This window comes from Bacillus rossius, chromosome 1, assembly GCF_032445375.1.
Source record: "Bacillus rossius redtenbacheri isolate Brsri chromosome 1, Brsri_v3, whole genome shotgun sequence".
NCBI lineage: Eukaryota > Metazoa > Arthropoda > Insecta > Phasmatodea > Bacillidae > Bacillus > Bacillus rossius.
This window is the reverse complement of record NC_086330.1, coordinates 271,427,082-271,445,588: the sequence shown is the minus strand read 5'-3', so window position 1 is coordinate 271,445,588 and position 18,507 is coordinate 271,427,082. Positions and strand designations below refer to the sequence as shown.

At 35.2% G+C, this 18,507-nt stretch overlaps 1 protein-coding gene across 3 annotated transcripts in view; it reads right to left on the bottom strand.

The window, feature by feature from the left end:
* Positions 1-18,507, bottom strand: part of LOC134527598 (kinase D-interacting substrate of 220 kDa) — a 354,998-nt gene that overhangs the window by 277,646 nt on the left and 58,845 nt on the right. For 2 of the 3 annotated variants that reach the window (XM_063360425.1, XM_063360428.1), the window contains exon 1: positions 5,891-6,022. The exons of the other annotated variant lie outside the window; for it this stretch is intronic. The gene's annotated coding sequence lies outside the window, so the exon portion shown is untranslated. Of the gene's footprint in view, positions 1-5,890; positions 6,023-18,507 lie in introns of those variants that run through there. 3 annotated transcript variants of the gene reach the window in all.

Here is an 18,507-nt window from a genome sequence, read left to right as displayed (position 1 = left end):
CAGGATTACTGGCAGGTCCACAAACATGCTTACGTTGAGCGCACATTTTCATTTGTGCTCTTACGCCATACTGGGCTAGAATATATTTGTGACATTGGGGGTTTCAACCAAGCATTTTCACTGCAACATAGTACAGAAGAGTTGTATTACTTCATATTTCACATTCAATGCAAAGGTTTTCCTACACAATGCTTAGAGAAGGTTTTTAAATCCACTTTTAACAATTTTTTTTTACAAACCATTTCTAAACCAAATTACAAAAAAAAAACCATAATATCCTAGTAGCATGCTAATTATATTTCCCTGAGAAAAGAAAAAAGGCACACAAATTCTCAAAAAACTATCTTTTAGTTACAAAGATTTTTAATGCTGACAGGGAGAAAATTGTTTTGATGCCACTAATTATTCATTGACCACATATAGACAGTATAATGTTAAAAGACTTATAATCAATCATGACATAAATAAAATTAAAGTGTCTGTCTGTGAATGATTAAATATTTCATATTTAAAATTTTCCTGTTAGCAGCTTAGAAATCTAAACAAAATCTATTGTTAAAAATTTTGTCTGTCTTTCCGAAAATGTTAAACTTAAATGCAGATGATGTTATGACTATTAATCCAAACAAGTTTTAGATCATGTCTCAGTATGTACTAATTTAGTCCTATATTTCTCTATCGTATCTCAAATGGTTCCGAAGATACTATGATAATGATATATCAACAACTTATTCCAGTGAAACATTACAATGCAGTCACAACTATACACATTTTATTTTCTGTACATTTTGTATATTAATAAACAATGATTTATTGTCAATATTATTATCTAAATAACAGTGAGTTATTTTTCCAAACGAACAAAGTCATGGGCACAGCTTAGTATGCTATAAAATGTTACAAAAATGAAATTCCCACAGTATGCTTAGTTATATAAACTAAGCTTGAAGAGAGAGTGGAATTAATTATATTATACATCATAAACAACCTTTCAACAACAAAAGATAATAGTTGTATTAATTTCCAGTGAGTTATTATCATATCCAATGATCGTGTGCAGTATTTACAAGGGTTGTCTGAAAAGTTTCCGACTTCAACATGAAGATGGCAACACTCGTCAACGAAAATTGGGGAATGTGTTTAGTCATGTTTTGGAATATACTGTCTGAAATTTCAGCCATTTTGGACGAGCAGTTGTTTTTTTAACAAATGTTTGCATGAGTCTCTGCATAATAGTTATTTACGAACGTGATGGCCTCCTCATTCGAAAAAATGTCTGTCCTCTGAGTGCAACTTAAAGCCTAGGGAACAAAAAAAAATGTAAATTGGGTTTAGATCTGGTGAGTTAGGAGGGTGGTCAAGCAGTTCAAACCGCAGTTCGTAGATTTTCACCATGGCAACCGCTGAGGTGTGAGCTGGTGCATTGTTCTGGTGAAACAAATTTTTTTGTTTCTGCAAATGTGACATTTTTCTGCAATTTCTGCCTTCAGCTTGTCAAGTAATGATGCATAGTTATGTTATTCTTTTTCCAAATTTTTTTTTATTTTTTCTTGAGCCAAAAGAACAGTCTTTGCATTTTTTGGAGCTGATTCTCCCTTCACTGCTTTTGGTGTCGCAGACGTTCATCGTCACCCGAGCTGGTGTGGCCATGTTTGAATTCAGCTGCCCGAAATATCCCTGTGGTAAATGATGGCGCAGAGTCGCCGTGCACACCGTCCAACTCGTCTTCAATTAGTGTAGGCGTATTGCCTTTCAAAAACAAATATTTAATGATACTTCAATAAACATTTTTTTCATTTTCACAAAAATATGCGCATCAACTCACGAAAACTATGGTTAAAAAATCAATTCACGTCCAAAATGGCTGAAATTTCAGACAGTATATTCCAAAACATGACTAAACACATTCCCCAATTTTCATTGACGTGTGCTGCCATATTCATGTTGAGGTCGGAAACTTTTCAGACAACCCTCGTATCTACATGTTATGTCATTCTACCGCATTGCTAGTAGAAAGTGATCCGGTGAATAGGGATAAAACCAAATTAATACCAAATTGTAAATCAATACACCCCGAATCACCAAAATACTACACAAAACATGAAATGGAACAAAATTTACCTCAATTACCTAATTTTGTCTATATGAAAGGAATTAAATTTGTAAATTTTTGTTTGAGCATTTAAAATTTTTTTAACAATTACATATTACTAGGTACAAAAATGTATTTATTATCTGATGCAAAGTTTTTTCTTAGTATACTGGAAAAGTAAAAAGTAAAATAAAAAACAGTTTTATTTTTGCTGCAATGACTGCGTCAGAAAGAAATTATAAACATGCAATCAATTTATGTAATTTTTCCCACCTGAGCCACTGCAAAAAATTTATGTAATTTTAGTAGCAGCTACAATAACATGTCTTGTTTTGATAAATAAAAAGGGATAATTGCCAATTTTGAGAGATTTCATATATTTATGCATGATAGTAATGTAAAACACTCATAAAAAACTATAACAATAACTTCAATTTTTTTTACAATGAACATGGTCAAAACATAAAACCATAAAATCTTGGTTCTACCTATTGCTATAGCTAATGGCAGCTTTAGACAAATCTTATTGTACAGAGTATAAGTATTATATGTATTATAAACTCAAAAACCTTATTTTGTTGCTTGTATGTTCTAACAAGTTTTTAAGAGCATCATTTTTTTTATTAAATTATTTTAAAGCAAACATTGAACAGTGTCACAAGCTTTCTTAGGCAAGTTCCATTTTGTGAAAGAGACATTAAGAAAAAACCATACGAAAACAAACATTTTTGCTTTGACACACTCTTTTGTGAGTGCATGTCTTCAGGGCCGGCGCATCCATATAGGCGAACTAGGCAACCGCCTAGGGCGCCAAGTAGCTGGGGGCGGCGCAGCACGACACATAACAGCTGATATAATATGTTTAACGATTATTGAAACTAGATGAAAATGGATTTTTGTAACAGATTGGAATAGTTTTATTGATATAAGTAATTATTTAAAGTCCACGGTGACCTGTTTGTGATTTGTAATAAGAAAAAATGAAAAAAAACACAAGCCTGCTTACATTTGATTGCTGACAAAATATTAGGCTTACGTGATGTATTTTGAGGCAAGGAAATTTTTTTTCGGTCTCCGGTGGGGGGGGGGGGGGGGGGGGGGGGGGGGGGGGCATTAAGGTTTTTCGCCTAGGGCACCAATTTACCTTGCACCGGCCCTGCATGTCTTTATACCAGCGTAATATAAAATTCACTTTTGTCCATTTCTTACTTAATTCAAATTCATTTTTGATGTTTTTGCTGACATTATACAATTTAATATTTTTTAAGAAAATATTATTTTTGAGTTATGTATGTAGGTGGAAAGTATGTTCCTAGTGTCAAAGATCTGAAATATGACATTCCAAATTTTACAATATGTAAAAACTGTGTACTCTACCTTCAAAACTCATGGGTCAGCTCTTGCAGAAATAATATATAAATTCAAATTTCATTAATTAAAATCATAAACAAAATTAATTCATGCAGCACACCAACAAAATTATCATTTGTCGATTCTGTTAACTGTGACTCCAGATACGTCAAACACTCACAAAAGTGTCAAATGCATGTTTCACAAAAAATTTTGAACAATCTCTTCTTAGAAAATATATATAAAACTCAAAATGTAGTTATGCTATGGATAGAACATTATTCTTAATTAGAAACGGAGTTGAGAATACTTCATCAAAAACATTTCACAGTCTTTATAAACAATCTTTATAAGTTCTGGAGATAGTGCCTATGCAGTGCTAAACTCTAAATAGCCCCATATCAAGTCTCAGGCCATCAATGATTCAACATTAAAAAAAATTTATTTCACTTATATTGATTTTTTGTCTAATGGACAATGATTTCTTACAGATGACAAACTGACATACAAGGTAGCGAAATTCGAAGAGTCGGTGATGCCATATAGTAAGAAACTACCCCAACACTTGCCAGGAAAGATTTCAGGAAACCAAAGAAAACTGAAATTTGGATGGTATGACAGGGGCTGGAACTCCAATGCAAGTCCAGCATTTTACAGTTGTGCCAACTCGCTTGGTATGCACCCAAGTGAATGACTGAACAGATCTTCCTGCTTGTCCACAAAAGGCTCCAGAATGTCTACAATGTATGAGAAAATGTAAGGCAATGCCCCAATCCCCCTAGTGCTCCCCGCTGATCCACAGCCATAGCAGTTGCGACACAAGGCCCCTGGGCAGGGGGTGAGTCTCCCAATGAGACCCTAGTTAGGCAAACCCTCTGCTGGACAAGTGGCAGTCACTGAAAGAGTAATAGTTCCACATCACGTACCCAGGTCTTGATATTGCTGGCTTGTTATAATATACCGTGATCCTGTGGTACATGATGCTTGCTGTTTAAATTTAGTATGTTGAAAGATCCTAGCCGAACAAAAACTCCATTATCACAATACAAACAAATTACCTATGTTAGGTCTTGTGGTAAATTATTCTTTCATATTTAACTTATCATCATAATTCATTGTTGTATCACAAGCTTTGTTATGTCAAGCATCTTTTGACATAAAAATTGAAAACAGCAAGCATCATGTGCCTCAGGATCAATGTATTATGCATTCCTGTGCTTGGCTTATAAGAATGTAAGATTGATAATGATGTGATGCCATCATGGTTATGTCATCAGTACTGTTATGGAATCGCAAAGTAGATTACTCCCAATAATTTCACCACTTTTTGGCCTTTATGTTCATAAATTATAACTTAAGTATCTATTTTGTTTAAAGAAAACAAATGCTAAAGTTGTGGTGGTTAACATAGTTTCTCTAAAAAATAGACATGAATTTTTGGTTGGGAGTAGTCTAGCTCCCGATACCATAACAATATTGATGACATCACCAACATGGCAGCATTGATGTTTGCTAATGCAGGGTTTGTATGTCTCCTATCTTTAAAAGTCTTGAATTTGTCTTTAATTAAATAAGGGCCCTTAAAAGTCCTTGCATTTCACAAAGAATCCTTAAAAACTCCTTAATGAAGACTGATAACATGCATATAATGGATAAATACAGGCATTTTAATGTTCTTTTGTTTTCAACTTGGCAGAAAGCAATGCTTTATGCATGCACAGTGCAATTGGAGAATTTTGGGCCATGTGATTAAATCTTCTGTAAAAAAATTGAATTAATTTTTTGTATTTTTTTACCTCACCTTTATAAACTGAAAACATGTCTTACTTTGAACTTATAAAGTAAATGTGATCAAATTAAATTTTATGACTTATAATTAAAATTTACTACAAATTGTTTGTTAAAAGATATCACACAGGTAGGCCTATACAAAAAAAAATATATAAAAATAACTCACCATTTACACAAATAAAATGTTTGTGAAATATTTCAAAATATTATCATTCCTTTTTTTTTTAAGAGAGTCATACTATATTATTAGGTACTACTTATTTAGACCAATTAAGTACTGCACATAAAAGTAGACAAGTATAATTTTGTAAAATACACTCATGCACGATTTACCCAATATTTTTTTGTCTTCGAGTCAAACAAGACTGCATCAAAATTCGTTAAAAAAATTTCATTTTTGGGGTAACTAGCATAAAGTAAGAAGTTAGGTAGTCTACTAATGAAAATCCCAGGGAAAAAATAATTTATTAAATATAACAACTACCATAACCATGAAAATAATGAATACAATTACTTCAGCACAGCAGAACAGTACAAAACAAATTTTTTAAAAATTTTACCGGCAAAAACTAGTCAAATGTACTTTTTACAATTTAAATAGCAGAATTTGAATGTTAGGATTTATGTAAAAAAATACGTCAACCGACTGAACATTACCTAAATCTGTCACAGCTTCGCCATTAAAAGGAGAACAAACAGTTCACTAATGTCGCAATGGTTTTAAAAATAATCAAATAGAATACCAGAGCCAGAAATGACAACTTAGGTTATGTTTTCATGTAGCGAATCGATACGTAAATGTTTATCATAAATAAAAAAAAAAGGTGTCGACTGCAAAATCAAAGACTATACAAGAAAACGAAATAAATACTAAAATATATGAGGAAATCCGAAGTATGAACAAACAACAGTGAAGCCAAACAAACCGAACAACAACTGCACATTTTATTATTCTAATATCCAATATAGCAAAACAAAAACAAAAAAAAAATACAGCAAACGTTTCCTTATAATCCAAAAAAAGAATGCTTGAAGCAAAATATCCTTCTTGGCTTCAAGTCCCATGCCCAAAATTTGAATACAGACAAATACATTATTTAGGACATACTACAAATAATTTTACAAATATAAAAATTCAAGCGCCATATTTTAATCAAGAAAGTAAAGTTTGAATTTTTTTTTCCTTTAGATTGTATTATTTTTCATTTTAATGCAAAAGGCACATAAACATTTGCAGGCTTTTTTATATTAATTATTTAAATTTCAGTGACTACAATGCACTGGGAAAAATATAGTACTGCCTCCTCATTGTTGTCTGACTCAGCCTGCATGCTGTAGCCCTTCCCGAAGTTGGCCACAAGCAGAAGATTACGGGTTTGGAGTAACTCCAGCATGGTAGATCCAGTGGAATCATAGGCCTACAGTGGAGACAATTTAGAAGTTTAGATATGTAGGTCCCATTTGGAATGGTCTTGGTCGATTCTCAAACTCTGGTGTATCTTGACCTCTTAGTTAGCACGAGGGTGGTACACTGTAGTGATATGGTGGTTCGCCCAACAATTATGGCACTCCATGCACCAACACATACCGACGAAATGAGAATCAATGTCGGTGAACAGGAGTTTTGGTTATACTAACCTCAGGAAGATAATAACAAGCATGTGGGCAATTGTTCCCAATCTCTTGTTTGCCACCACGAAGGCCTCCCCCTACCAAGTAAACAAATAATAATCACGAACAAGAATCGTTCCCCAAATTATGTTTTTTAGTATGGCCCCATAATGTCTAAAACAACTGTGTGGAATGTCTCCTAAAGGCACCTGGGGCACTGTTGCTCATCGCCATTAAACATCTTGCCTTTCACTGCTAGCACAGTGTGCAGCCCCTGATGAGGTTGTTAACGTCAAATGCCAATTTCGGCCAGTTAAATTTCTGTACAATTTCGTAGAAGGTATGCTTCCCTCAAGGATGGCCTGCCATGTTTGAGGAGTGAAAATACTGAAAAAACTTACTGTACATGGATAATGGTGACGCCAACCATTAGTGCTCCTCGAATCCACACAGACCGCTATAGCACATCGCCGCCTCGCCCCGAGCATGTGCGACGTTAACGCACCTGGGTGCAGGGTGGTGCAACGCTTCGAACATAAGCTGCCCCGCCTAATCGACTGTCGCCCGTGCGAAAGTCGACCACGGGGGTACTGTTAGGTGACCTGATTATCTGGACTTTGAAATTAACTTTCAGCGCTCTTAAAAACAATATTAATTGAGTAATGGCTATGTTTAAATATTATTTGTAATTCTGGACTTTAGCGCGATCAGGTGGCGTGCATGGCCCGGGATTACTTTTGCACACGACACGTTTTCGCGGGAGCGAGGCTGGGGAGTCGTGCGGACGTCACAGCCATCGCCAGTTAATCACCACCCTCCAAGGAGACTAGTCGCGGGTCGCCCGCGGAGCCTCTCGACCTCCGCCCTTGCCATCTCTACCGGAATTGCATGAGTTTTCAACCCGTCAGTTCCGAGCCTCACGGACAGTCCGGCTAGTCGATTTTAGTTCACCCCTTACTTAATTCGTGCCTATCACCGGAACCCCCCAGTGTTACTTAAATACTGTTTCAATTTACTAGAGTGCGAAGTGTGCACGGAACATTAGGGTAGCGCGGCACAAGGCCATCAGAAATGTATCCTGTAGAGCGCGGCTCCCAGTAAGCGGGTCATGCACGACGCAGCACATGTATAGCGTGCCTGACAATAAATCACTTTAAATTGAGTCTCCGTGTATTTGTTACAACGCCCGTAGCATAGCGTCCCTGGTGGCTAAAACAGCCAAGGGTTACTCTGACGGAACGACCCTTACTGCCTGCCGGCCACGTGGCGACGTCACGCCCTGAGTCAAGAGTCTCGGCTACGCACTAGCACGTAGTTATTACTGCTAGTTGGCGCCCAAAAGCAACTCCACAACCTCAACATCACCTCGGCAGAAGGCAGAAGGCGTCAATGGCATGTGCCTACATGCGCCAGTTTCTGTTGCTTTCTTGTCGATGGCTCTGCAGTGTTCCACTAACCAAATAGTAACCTCTTCACAAATCACACTTGACAGTAGAAGGTGGGTCTATGACCTGCGAAACACAGACTACTTCCAGTAGTATGTCCTTGCTGTTCACGGCTGTAGCAATAGCTTTCACATTTGAGGGAGTTGGGGGGGGGGGGGGGGGGTTGTCCACAGGTAAAAGCTAAAAATCTAAATGCTCAAATCATAGTGTTTTAGCAATTACTTAAACATGAAATGGGTACACACTAGTTCAGCTACATACAATTAAGCTACATACAAACAATAGTTACTTTAAGTACCTACATTAAAATAAAATTTTTAAGTAAAGAATTTATTTAACTATAATAAAAGTAACAAAGTTGAAGATAGATAACATAAACATAATATTGTACATCAATATTTTTTTTTTTAGAACTACATAGGTATTTTTATTCTATCTTTGTATTGATTCAGCTTTTATTTATTTCCATATTGCTCAATCAACATAAAAAATTTGACATAAAAAAGACTACAATCAATAAAAACATTTGGCATAAAAAAAGCCTTCAAAATAAAATAATAAATTAGAGGTAAAAAGTTAAAAAATTGAAAACTTCAAAGTATTAAATTTAACCTTTTTCGTCTTATGGCAAACATATTTATGATTTCATCTGAATCCAGTTCAGAAACTCTGTCACAATGAACACTCATCAATGCAAGTCGTTCATCCCCCATGCTGTTTCTCAAGTAGTATTTTAACCTCTTTAGGGTTGAAAAATATCATTTCTGTGGTTGCTGTGGACACTGGGAGTGTGGCCAAAATAGTGAACAGCTTTTTTATAGTAGGAAAAAATTGATTCTCGCACTGATATAGACTTTCTAGTGCGGTGGATGGTTTTTTCGCCATATGTTCCCAATGATTCTGCCATATTTCATACTCACTTGAAACATTATTTACCTCAGTTTCTCCCAAAAATAATAGTGCTATTTTTTTAAGCCTTTCGCTTATCCTGGAGTCCTTATTGATCTTCTCAGGCAGAAGCATTTGAATCCCTTCCATTGTCTCTTTATGTGGTTTAAAGCGTGCATCAAGTTCTGTAATCACATGGTCAATGAAAGGGTAAAATACATTTCGACAATAATATATCTCAGCAGTTTCTCCTGGAACATTACTGCGCTGAGTTTGCCTTCCAGTCGTTCTTGGAACATTTATGTCGTTTAAACTGATATTCTTTGCTTGTTCGAAAAGGATCGCGAACTCGTTTTCATTCCGAATATTTTGTAAAGTATTTTTTATTGTTTTTACATAACTGCAAATATTGGTCAAATCGACATTGATCTTTTGCATTGCCTTATTTAGATTTACTGTATATGAAAATACTTTTCTCAGTACAATTAATGACACGATGAATTGGCTGTTTTCCATAGCTGTTTGCAGTTGGTATGCTTCAGTGCTGACATTTCTATTAGCAGAATCCTGAAGTGTTTCAAGTGCTGTGCGTACTACTGAAAACATTTCTGCGAATCTCTCTTTCTGTCCATCGCGTATCTCAAAGAGAGATAAGAATTGAATGAGATGAGTTATTTTGATCCGCAATTTTCTTCATAAGACTGTCTCTAAGTGGAGATTGACGAAAAAAGTTTACTATACTTTTTATGGTTCCGATACCGTCTTATCATAGGTACCTCACTTGAATGCGCTAGAACCAAATTCAAAACGTGAGCCACTCAGTGTACGAATTGCGCTTTTGGGTATTGTTCTGCGATAATTGTTCTCATGCCTCGTAAGCAACCACTCATCGCTGCAGCACCATCAAACCCTTGCCCAATAAATTTATCCATGTCCAAATTATAGCTTAAGAGATGCCAGATAGTACACGAAAACGAAGAAGCGCGCGGAAATTTCCGTCATTATGCATGGGTTCGTTTCTTCCAATTTCTCCAGAATCTCGACTCACTCTTAACGCCATTATCTGCCGCCCACAAAGAAGAGTTGTTTCTATAATAGCTTTCAATCTTTTTCTATTTTCTGCAGCAATCTTGTTATTTTCTAAATTAATACACTCACTAACATCAAGCGCCTTGCCTTCCATAATCTTCATTAAATTTTCTGCTTGTTCGATAGCGAACTTATGATACTTCGTATCTGCTTGGTGATCAAAGCTCTCTAAAGCTTTCTTCCAATTAGTAAATGGCTTACTAACAAAGGCTCCAAGTTCTTGGTGACCACGACCGCCTTGCATTTTTCCAAGTAAAACACATACTTTGAATAAATAAACCACGAATATTTGGCAAGCCAATGACGTTGAAAAAACAGATTATTTTTACCAGTGACTGGAAACTTGAATGTACCCGATGGAATCCAAGGTATTTTTAATGCTCTTAGTTTTTCCTCATCATTGTTTGGAGGATGACATACATATCTCCTTTAAAATCATAATTCATGGATATATCCGGAGACAAATCTGCCTTGGCTGTAAAAGAAAAGAAAAAAACTAAATCACACAAAACACAACACTGTTACATAAATATTATACATGCATCAATTTTCAATATTTGAGTAAGTACCTATATAGTGAAATTAATTAACTAAAAGATCAACACAACATGTTTGCAATGCCGTCGTCCGGGTTCTCGTGTTCGAGATCCGGCGTGGTTCCTAGTGGGAAGGCTGGTTTTTTAATGAAAGTGTATCCGGGAGGGCACCAGGCTAGCTCTGTGTCTAACCAAAGTTGGGTCGTTGGGTGCGAATGGCCCTGTGTGGCCCGCTAGGACCGTCGGCAGTGGTCGTGGTTGGAGGGAATCCTGTCTATTGACACGTTACGGGCCCTGCACAGCATAACACGCTGCTTCCTGGCTGGGTAAGGGAAGTTTACACAATAACATACACGGATTCGGTTTTGCACTGTCGTAAACACGTCGCGCACGAAGTGTGCAGAGTGGACGTTTAATTGGTTCGAACAGTTACACTTGCAGTTTACAATTACACGATGCACATTTAATTACCCTACGAAAATTAGACTAAATTACACTGGGCGCTCTGATGCACCGTTACTAATCTTAAATCTTCATGCCAGTCGAGGTTGAGGGGGGAGGTCGATTGAAGGCGGCCAATCCCGAAAATTGCATTGCGGCGATATCCGGGTCCACCTGTGTGTATCGCGGCTCGCTATTAAATTAATTACAAGTCTTATATGTCGTTGTTGCCGGTGCCTGTGCGCTCGACGATTATCCAAAAGTTATTGGTGGCGGGAGTCGGCCCATGCCGTATGCTGAACTGCCCTGCATAATGCTTTGTGCGAGGAGTTTATATTTAAGCGGCTGGGTTAGGCCCTACACCGTAAAAAGGACCGGGTACGCACGGGGAGTTTACGCAACGAAATTATGACTATAGTTACCAGTAGTGAATTTCATTGGAGACAAAGGATGAAGACTCCCCGTGGGACGCACGTCCGCCCGGTCCGCGAGTCGCTCGGTACTGGCATTTGCCCTTGGCGCTAGGGGAGGCCTCAGCATTCTCTCGCGCCAAAGTTTCTAAAGTTCCTTTATTCGGAAATTCATAAATTAACAAGAGATTGAAAGTGGCTCTAAATTCATACATTAAATAATAAATATTAACCTAATTTGCAGATACTCTCTAAGAATTATATTTAACATGTTTACATAAATTACGTTTAAATAATACGAGTCACACCGGAGAATGTTCGTCACTTGTTGACTGCTCCGGTGGCAAGTGATGCACAAAAAACGGGGTTGTCATATTTACGTTACACAATAATCTAATTAATTTATTCAGAAGGCCGCAAGGGGAACACTCACAAATGCATTAACGTAAATTCACACGTGAGTGACCCGGGCACTCCTACGTCTAACTTTCCTTGAACGGGGTTTTTAATAAAAAGTGAGGTTACCATTAATTTGTGTCTGATTTATCATGAACTGGGGTCGAGGTGGCTGATTAATTAGGGCATGGTCCTTGATTCTACCTGTTGCACTGGTGCTCGCCTGACTCGGGTGGGCCATGGCTAGGGGTGCGTTCCGTTAGCGGTGTCGAATACTGGCGGTTGCAGGTCGGGCTTTGGGGTGGCCTTAGGTCGGACGACGTCAGCATGTTGAACAAGTGTCATTCATGTGAAGTTCGTGGGATGGAGATCGGCTGTTGTTTTTGTTGATAAAATAATTTATCATAAATATAACTAATGTCATTTTTTATGAAATTAATTTGAATGATTAAAAAAATTGTTTCCAGAAAATAAAATTAATTAACAAATTCCAGGCTGTGAGATATTTAAAATATCATAATAACCTTCGCTCCAAAACCCGATCTTACCAAACTTGGATATCCGGCACCGGCAAGCCACAGACAATGTTTTCTTACCTACATCACTGATACAGTAGAACCTCGTATTTACATATTTCAATGGACCGGGGGAAATATTTGAAAACCGGAAAAACGTAAAAAAAAAGGGGGGAATTGTTAAAAAAACGTTTTTTTATTATCTTACTATGATATAAACAATAAGAAGCAAATATATCACACTAAATAAAATGTCAGGAATGCTTATGTTATTTATATATTTAATAAAAATTAATTTACACAGTGAGCCGAAACATAGGCCCAGATTGTTTGTTTATATTTACGTTTGCAAACATTTAATTTAATATTGTGAATCATTACGAAACAGTATCAAGTGTCAATATTATTTGATTATAAACAGAAAACATTTATCTTTGTGAATGAACTCTATGACTCGGGAAGCCTACATTTCACAAAGGGTTGAGGACCAACCCGAACATGCCCGAAGACTTCACCTTCGGCCAACTTCGTGACTTTGTTTTTATTTTCATAAACAGCACGACCATGTTGGTGGATATCGTGGATATCAAAAACACTTATTAATAATAATTGTGAGGTTAAGTGTTTAATTCATAGAAAGAAAGTGCATATTTAGTAATAATCTTAAGATTATTATTCACTGTTATATTACAAGTATTCGTTATGTTCAGGATCTTTCAACGCACTAAATTAAAACAGCAAGCATCATGTACCTCGGGATCACGGCCTTAGAACTACAGGTCTGGACACTTGTCTATCTTGCCATGCATTCAACTTGACCCCCTTATTGACTGATTTAGTTCATGAAACGGCCGCTGGCGCCACAAGACAGTGGTCCGGTTTTAGCGTGTTGACAATAGGAATTGTTTCATATAAATCAGAAATACTCGTTTGTCAAGAAGGGTAGTTGTTTTATATTTTTGATGTTTATTATTTATATTAAAAAAGTTATGTATGCGCACCAAACTGAACATTGAAGTGTGCAAGTTTTGAGTAATGTTGATTTTTCTGTTTGGGGCGGGATGGTGGAGAGGTTATTGGAGGCAGTTTTTGAAGTAATGTGAACCTTCTAATTTTTTTTAACCAAGTTCAAATAATTCATCGTGCTGTACAATGCCAAATCGCGTTTTTGCTCCAGGTTGTAAAACAAATTGCGACCGTTCATTTGACAAGTGTCGTGTTCAGTGCACCCAAACATGAACAACGCCGATTGTTGTGGCAGGCAGCAATTCCGAGGAAGGACTTTATATTAAAAAGTAGTAATTTCGTAGGCGAGAAACATTTCATTGAAGCTGCATTGCTACATAAGTATTTTGTAATTATTTCTTGCTGATTTGTGTACATGTAATATGTTTATATATCTATACATATTTACCATGTAGGGTTATGAAAATTAAATTCTAGTGAGTTTATTTGTCTATAGTTTCTGTAAACCAGTTATTTTATCTATTAGTTCAGTTTTTCCTTCGCAATATTCTGTTTGGCATATTTATCAAACAACTTGAAAAATGTACATGAAAATGTTGTCTCATGATTATCATAAAAATGAACACTTTAAAAATTGATAATCAGTACACTAGCTAAACTTTACTTTTTATTCAAAATAACATAGTAGCTCAAATAACCCTATTATTTGCAACCAAAGTACTAACAGTTATTTAGTGATAAGTCGACTGTTTCCACAGTTGCATAATACCTTCAGGGCTGTCAAAATAGTGGCAAGTAAGCTATATGTATAGGTTTATTATGTTTTTTCGTAGAAAAGTTACTATGTATAAAGAACTCAATAGAGGGATTGTCTATCATCTGCAATCTCCTGGATCAGGTCTGTGGTGCTTAGATACGTAGAAAGATGTTGGGATGACCCTTTGTTCATTATTAAATGAGAATACTCACCAATTTAATAGTAATGCACTGTTATAGGTTTTTTTTGTTGTGGATGTTTGTTAGAATTAATTGATGTTTTCGCACAGAAAATATGTCATGTGCAAATATACATTTAAGGCTGTTTTAGTTGTATATTTGCAAATTATGAACTGATGCACTAAAATATCAGTTCAAAAGAAGTTTTTTTTATGAAATTAAAAATCTGTTATCAATGATAATAGATATTAAACAATCCGAATTTTTAAACCTTTAGGAAGTAGGTAGTGATGTAGTTGAATAATAAAATGTTTTAAAAATTCATAAACCTGAGTAGGGTTCATGGGTATTGAAGGGTTTATTCTTCCTTTAAATAGTTAATCTGCTTTTTCTTTATTTTAAACTGCACACAAACGATTGAGCATAATATTTTTATAATAATTTTTAAAACAGACTGTGTTTTTGTACTTAAGTTCGGCAGGGAAAATTGGTTTAGTTCATTTCAAATTATTTTTCTAAAATCACTTACATGCTATGGAACTCGTCAATATTGTTCTGAAGATTGGTGATGGTGTTCTCAACAAATGATCAAACATTTTTTTACATAAATTTTATTAAACAAACAATATTTTTGTACCAATGTTCAGGGACAGCAGACTGGTGATTGGTTGATGCAATTTTGGGTTGGAAATAATTTGCTATCACTTACGGAACTTTTCCTTTCATTCTTAAATACCATTGTGCCATCAGGAACAAATAAGAAAGTGACTAATTTCCCAGCATTAATAACAATAATAATTGAAGGGGAAAAATAATGTTGGACACATAAAAATAGTTATTTTGTTATACCAGATAGTTTTTTTTTATAGACAGTTGGTACTGGGACTTAACATCTATTTCCACCTCCCCTTCCATTATCAAAGTTTTATTACAGTTTCGTTTGTATTTTGGCCTGAAGACTATTAAGTTGTTAAGTATTTTCTATAGATCATAAATTATATATTAACAAAGTAAGTGTGCATGTTTTTCACAAAGATATTGTAACAGCTTGAAGAATAAAAAGCTTAGTAACAATGCTGTTCAGTTATGTTTTAACCAAGCAAGATGGTAGGTACTGCATTTGTGTTATTGAAAATAATTGAGAGTTCTAGAAATATAAGAGTATATCTCCCAGTCGTAGGACTAAAAAATGTTTTTTTGTGTGAGTATCTATGAGTACCAACCCATGAGTACTCGTGCATTTATCTTTGTAATTATGTAGTACATCTCCCTAAATAGTCTTAACATAATTTATTTTCTGTAAATATATAATATGATTTGTAATAGAATTTTCATTTCATAACATGTTTTTAAATAAGTACCTAAACTCATAAGTTTTTTTTATGCTAATAGCAAGTTAGGGCACATGGCAATAGTTTATAAAATTTTGATAAGTTATGTTCTGGTGATCTTTGTACTCTGCTCAAAATGTTTCACACCATGTAAACATGTCATCATTTTATTTATATTATAATATACTTATGTAAGTATCTTAAGATTATGTAAAATATTATTTTAATTGATAACATGTATTATTTGATGTATGTTTAATTGTAAAACTTGGCTTGTCCAATACCATTGTGTATATTTCACTATACAGGAATAATCTGGATTTGATGCAAATAAACAAAATAGCAAACCAAAACCTAACTGAATTAGCCCTCATTTCCTGCTCCTAAGACTGTTCAAGCACGTATTTAATCACACACATTATGTCTCGTGCATGATTACAGCTCACTCTCATTGAATGCATAAAAAAATTATTTAGAAGAATACACAACACACATTCATTCCACAAATGATACATTTGACAGACTGTGTAATAGCATGCCATGAAGGATGATATCTACACAATTTTTCAAGAAGTTTACATATATGGATTTTAAAATATTTATTTGTACTTACTTGCTATTAAGTTACGTAATTCCATTAGTTATATTAAAATCCCTACACTGCAAATTAGAGTTACTGGACATTACATACTGAACATTGACTTGTGAGAGTAATGCAATACGCTGTGTTTTTGTACCAATGTTCAGCGGGGAAAACTTTTTCAGTTCAGTTAAAATTTATTGTTCAAAAGAGCAGTTACCGTTACATGCTATAGAACTGGTCTATTTTTCTGAAATTCGGTGGTGGTGTTCCTGATTTGGTGGTAATGCTAAAGTGCATAACTTAGTATAGTATTATGGGCATGGTCATAATTTCAACCTTTCTCATTATTCAAACAATAGTCGCAAATGATTTAGCATTGTTTGTTAATTTGTTATACATTTGTTTTACAGACAATATTTTGTACCTATGTGTGGTGACTGTGTACTAGTGATGAGTTGATGTAATTATGGGTCAGAAATTATTTTAAAACACTTTAAGTAACTTTTCCTTTCAGCTTTAAATACCACTCTGACATGAACAAATAAGTTAGTAACAATTTTGCCCTGCATTAATTGTAGAGGGGGAAAATAGTGTTAGGTGCATCAGAATATTTTTTTGCTCCAGATATGGTTTTTTATTACCAGTTAGTACTGCAAAATAACTGCACTTCCTAGGTGTATTTCCACCTTTCCCCTTCCATTTTGTAAAATTTTTACAGTTTCCTTTGTATTTTCGGTTAAAGACCATTAAGATGTTTAAGATTTTCTGTAGATCATAAATTATATATTAACCAAGTAGTATGTATAAATGCGTGACAAAGGCCACTAGGAAACTAATTACGTATTAAAAATAAGACAGACATACATATACAGATCGGTACTTGTAGAAACTAAACACGCACACAGTTTGGTTGACATTTTTGTGCGGAAGCGCGGTCGCAATGGTTTTGCTAGCTTAAGCGAGCTTCATCTGTTGAGTACCTAAATTTGTTGTACAAACTGTGTGTTTTTGCTTTCTACAAGTACCAATCTGTGAGTACTTGTGTGTCTGTCTTATTTTTATTATGAAAGTAGTATGTTTGTTTTTCATGAAGATATTGTGACTGCTTGGAAAAAAGAAATCCTAGGTAACAACATACCTAGTCATCGTTGAAACAAGCAAACTGCATCTGTGTTATTGAAACTATACTGAAGTTCCTTTATTATGTCTTGATTTTCAAAAGTGAAAAGGTTATGAAATGGGAGGAAATGTGTTATCTCAATATATGCAAAATACAATCTAAATATAATGAAATGAAGTACGATGTTAAAAGGTTGCAGTGAATGCCAAATCTAAAACAGTAAGGGAAACTCTTAAGTCCAGGAAAATAGCTGGCGGATTGTAAGAACAATTTATTTGTGTCACTCTGCTTTCCAAAGGGTCACACTGAGTCAATGAACAAAATTTTTAAACCTTGCACCCACATGCTTGCACCTACAAATTTTGAAATCTTAATACTTTTTTTACAGCTGCATTCTTACTTATAAGTGTTTTAAAAACAAACATCAATGTTGATTATTAATATTATTTTTCCATTCTTTATCACATTACTAGGTAAGTTTTATAATTCTACTTTTTCTGATCAACCAGGCATTCTAGGTGGTGGTGGTCTGGAGCTAAACATTTTTGGGGACCTAATTTGGACAAAATGTACTTTGGGTGGCAGCTTAGATAAAAAACGTAATAAATATTTGGTATAAAAATTACAAGTTCAGAAGAAGAGTGCGGGAAAAGTAGGGCGAATGCTTGCCACCGGGCACTTCTGTACCCAATTGCAGCTATGATAATAATAATAATAATCCACAGCCTGGAACACTCCCCGGCATTCATTTGCTGATCATCCAAAGTACTACAAATAAGAGGAATGGAGGAATGAAATGGCCTGTAACCACTGTTAAACAATTTTTTACTAGGCAAACTTTTCACTGCAATTTTATTTTGCGACATAGTTTAAGCTCTTGTTATAATTAGTTTCACAGAAATTGGTACTTTTACACAAACTGTTACTTTATTTTCGTAGCGGAAATTTTGTATATAGGAGAGTTATTAGACTACTGTGTCTAATTAAACACTACATATATAACTCCC